The following is a 4952-nucleotide window of genomic DNA, read 5'->3' as shown; positions in this document are numbered from 1 at the left end:
GCAAAAAGTACTGGGTGGGTTAGATTTGGTTGGTGGGGGGCGGGACTGATTATGACATCCTTTGGAAAGAAAGAAGGGCGGGTAACGCTTGAAGCGTTGGGGACGCGGCTCGCGTCGTCCTATAGGAGGAGGCGGGGTTATTGTCCGCCAAGTTACTGGGATTGGAGAAGGGGCGGGCATAAAGCGTGAGGGCGAGGCTAATGTCCTCCAAAGTTCCAGGAAGAGGGAGTGAGAGAACGGACGGGAAGGGGTGCTAATGTGCCTCCACGTGTAATACAGAAAAGGGGCGGGACTGGGAGGGCAGGACGTTTGTTGGAGGCTGGACTAAAATCAGCGGGACGTCTTCCGATGGAAAGCCGAGCCAGCTTTCCCGGAAGTGTGTCTTCGCGAAGAGAGACTATGACAGAACTGGGCTTAATTTTGAATACAACCAGGACAAGTAGGGGCTTATCTCAAGGAGCGACTTGGATTGGAAAGGGGTGGGGCAGGGTATTGGTGGATATAAAATTACAAAGAAGAGACCCAAGTATTTTGGGGAAGTTGAGGGGATTCTGGCTGAACCCACCTAACAGGATTCTTGCTGGAGGCAATCAGAGTGACCGGGTAACACCTAAGACACGTAGTGAGGATGAGGATTTTTTGTTAAGATATCAAGGGTAGGGAATTCTTTTTTTATATTTTATTTTTAGACAGGGGAAGGGAGAAAGAAAGAGGGAAAAAAATGTCAATGTGTGGTTGCCTCTAGCGCGCCCCCGACTGGGGACCTGGCCTGCCATCTGGGTATAAGCCCTAACTAGGAATCGAACTGGCGAGCCTGTGGGTCACAGGCGTCGCTCCATCCACTGAGCCACACCAGCTGAGGCAAGAGTAGGGAATTCTTAATCAGTTGACCTAGCATGATTCCAGTACGCAGATGAACCTTGTTGGGGAAAGGGTTCACAGGAACCTGCCTAAAGTTTGGTTAAGTAAAGAATCTTTGTCAGTGTAGAAGTGGGATGGTCAGGGTCCTCTACCCAGTGTCCTCTTCTGTTTGCCAAGGTGTCCATGTCTAAGAATTGAAAAAGACTGTCACTTACTGGACGTGGCATGTGTTCTTCCTTGGACCCAGGGCGATCTCTTCTTCCTTGAGAGCCCAAGATGAAGTATTGTCTTGCCTTCCCCAGACTCCAGTATCTGGTGTTCTCTCATCTTCTTCAGGTTCCAGGGTCCGGGCTCTGGTGTTCCTTTTCCTCCTTGGTACTTGGGGCTCACCTGGGCTCCTCAGGCCCAGGACCCCGGGCCTGGTGTACTCTCCTCTAACTTAGGTTTCCTCACATGTCTCAGCAGCCCTATGCCTCCCTATGGGTCCTCTGTACACTGCTTGCTAAACATGTTCCAGGATTTATTGTTTCATGGCCATTGTGGAGAACATCCACTTGCAGACTATGCATTGTTCATCGTATTTATTGCAGTGAGCTAGGAAGTCTGCCAGTTTTTGCATAGAAATATTTACTGAGAGACAATGCAGATGTCTTTTATTCATCCTAACAGCATTTCTTTGAAATTTTTTTGTGGGGGGCTGTTATACATAAAATACCATTCCCATTCCATAAGTAATTTGGATTCTTCATTTTCCATATTGTGACTTAAAATAATTGATGTTGTATAGCCCTAGGTAGTGTGACAGAGCCATGTTAATTAGTCGTATTGTTTTGTTTTGGATGTGTCTGGGGATGCTTCTAGTGGTTTACTATCATATTTAATGGAGTCCTTTAACATCTTAAGCTAATTCCCTTGGCAGTTCTTTTACTTATTTCTTTCTGTTTATATAGTATAGAATAAAAACTTCTATATGAGCTATATGATTTTAGGTTAAAAGGTGATTTAAAATATATTAATGAAGATTGATTCCCTGGCTGGTGTGGCTCAGTGGACTGAGTGCCGGCCTGCAAATCAGAGTCACCTGTGATTCCCAGTCAGGACACATGCCTGGGTTGAGGGCCAGGTACCTGGTGGGGGGGGCGTACAAGAGGCAACCACACATTGATGTTTCTCTCCCTCTCTTTCTCCTTCCCTTCTCTTCTGTCTAAAAATAAATAAAATCTTTTAAAAAGAAAAGATTGATTCATGAAAGCCATTTTAATACAACTTTTAATAATCAGTTGCATGTTCTTTTTCCCCATTTAGCAAATTAAGCATGCTATTTAATTTACAATAATTTGATTGTATTAAAAAAGTATCTCTGAACAATCGTCAGCTATTATGCACATAAAATGTCAAAAATGTTATGCATCCTCTTTGCACACAGGGCCCCAATCCCCTGCTGAAAGCCTTTAGGGCCAAAAGTATTTTGTAATTCGTAAGTGTTTGGATTTTAGCAGGATAGTAAGGTGCATACATCACTCAGTATGTACAATACATTCCAACAGGTCTGGGCAGTCTCTGGCCATCAAACACTTGAGTATATCTGTAGTAAAATATATGAAGAGTCATGCCATGTTAGAGAAAGAAAAACTGTAGATAACCTTGTTAGTTCAGGCAAACTTTGCTGATGTATAATATAGGAAGAAACTTTTCATGTAAAAATTTTTTGGAACTTAGAATTGCAGAAAAAGCCATTATGGATCATGTATGAATATGGATGGAGTATCAGTAATAGTTGTTTTATTCAATTGCAAAGTTTAACTTGTACTTTTCCTTTCTTAATATGTTCCACATAGTCAGGCATACATTTATTGAGATACTGAATTGTCAAAATACACAAATATTGCCCTTTTATTACAATTTTTTATTACAAAATTATAAGCACGTAATTCTATAACATAACACTATCACACTCAAGCACACCATATGATGCTTTAGGTGAAATGTTCAAATTAAAACTATAAAATATTACACCCATATTATTACCCTACCAACAACACTCATGCAGGCGTTACTTTTGCCAGACCCTGTATGTTAACATTCTTCATATGCTTTCTGTAATCAATAGTCCATTATTCGTATAACTTAAACAACATGTGATTGCGATTAGCAGATATTAAACTGTATTTGAGCCAAATCACTATGGCAGTGGGTGGCATTCAGTTGAGTCATAAACCAGCCATGTGACTGAATCCTGAACCTGCGATTTGATCACCACTCACTATTCTCCTTATTTCATCGCCCAGATCATCTCAAATTTTTCCATGTGAAGAGGAACACATGTTTAAAAGTCATTTAAGCCCTGGCTGGTGTTGCTTGGGGGATGAACATTGTCCTGCAAACCAAAAGGTCACTGGTTTGATTCCCTGTCAGCTCATGCCTGGATTGTCCCAGTTCCGGTGCAGGCAAGAGGGAAGCAATTGATGTTTCTCCCACACATTGATGTTTCTCTCCCTGTCCTTCTCCCTTCCTTTCCCTTTCTTGAAAAGAAAAAAGAAATAAAATCTGTTAAAAAGAAAAGAAAAGAAAACTGTTTAAAAAAATTAAAAGTCATTTTAAAAAGAAGAAAGTACTCCTCAGAGCTTGAGAATTTCAGGTTGAAAAAACAGGAATTAATTTTTCAGCATTTTACTGTACAATAACTTTCCCAGAAAATAGGCTTTTGAGTCTATTTATTGCCTCTACACATTTACTCTTTGCCTGTTCTCTGCAACATCAAAGATAAGATCAACCTAAGATCATCCAGACTTGACATATGGAATCTGACATATGAAATATGAAGAATCTGAGCTCTGATTGGAGACAGTCCACATACAGCTTCCAGAGAATGTTCTGTCTCAAGAATGTGGGAAGTCCACAGAATGCTGGACAAACTAGTAAGCCAGGTTTGGAGTAATCCAGTTCATGTCTTTGTACCCTGTACCCTATAGTGTGTGTTTGGTTGTAAACAACTGAAAATCCAGTTAATGGAAGTGACAAATACTGTTCCTGCAGAACAATGTAAGTAGGTGGTTCCTGCTCCTGGTTAAGCGGCCCACCAATGTCATCCAGGTCCAGGCTCCTTCTTTCAACTTGTAGTCCTTAGTGTAAGAGTGTCTCATCCTCCAGCTACTCCGGTGTAAACGAAGGAAAGCCAGCCACGGGCTTACTGCTGGTCCTGAATGCAACCCATTTCAACGTTTCTCCCAGCCTTAGGAAGTCAACATTTTCCTCTCTGATGAAACTACTCCTGTCTTTCTTCATGAGTTTCTCTTGTTTATTTACACCTCTGATCAATATCCATGGGTGGATAAACAAATTCAAAACCAAAGAAGGATATCTGCCCTCAGCAATCTTAATTTGAAAATTTCTGGATGTTTTTTGTTTCCACAAATAAGACATAAAACAGACCTAAGTGCTTGCTGTAACTATTGGAAGAGAAAATATAAAAATGCATTTATTAACAGATAACATTAACACACTTAAACCCAACTGGAAATTTTTAAAAAATGAATGAGAGTCCACTAAACCAGACAAAATAAGAAAGATAAAGAAATCAACACCCTCACATACACACACTCTCTATAACCTTCACATGTATATTGATAAAGAGATTCCTTTCACAGTAGAATGGAATAAAACACAATGCCTGGGATTAGTTTGTCAAGAAACGCATGGGACCTACAAGAAAATAAGTTACTGGAAAAAAATTACAAGTGAACTTGCGTATACGAACATGCTTACCAGGTTGCAGGATGGGAAGGCCACTTGGACACCCCAAATCATCACTAGGCTCGATACAAGAGCAAATGGGATTACTAGGGGCTCTTCAGGAGCCTTGCCCTTGGACTTTGCTTCTTATTTGCTTCCTCAAAATGTGATGAGGGGAGGAGTTGACTGCCATTGTTCACAAGAACAATCAAATTGTATTCAAACTCATCTTTAGAATAAATGTCCCCAGATACTACTGGTTCAAAAATGTCCTTTGTCTTTTTTGCCAATAAACTTAGACTTCAGTTTATTGCCATCAGTAGCATACAGTTATAATAACCGAATGGTATTTTTGTGGT

The sequence above is a fragment of the Desmodus rotundus genome, chromosome 12, assembly GCF_022682495.2.
Source record: "Desmodus rotundus isolate HL8 chromosome 12, HLdesRot8A.1, whole genome shotgun sequence".
In the NCBI taxonomy this organism is placed as follows: domain Eukaryota; kingdom Metazoa; phylum Chordata; class Mammalia; order Chiroptera; family Phyllostomidae; genus Desmodus; species Desmodus rotundus.
This window is presented reverse-complemented; position numbering follows the sequence as displayed.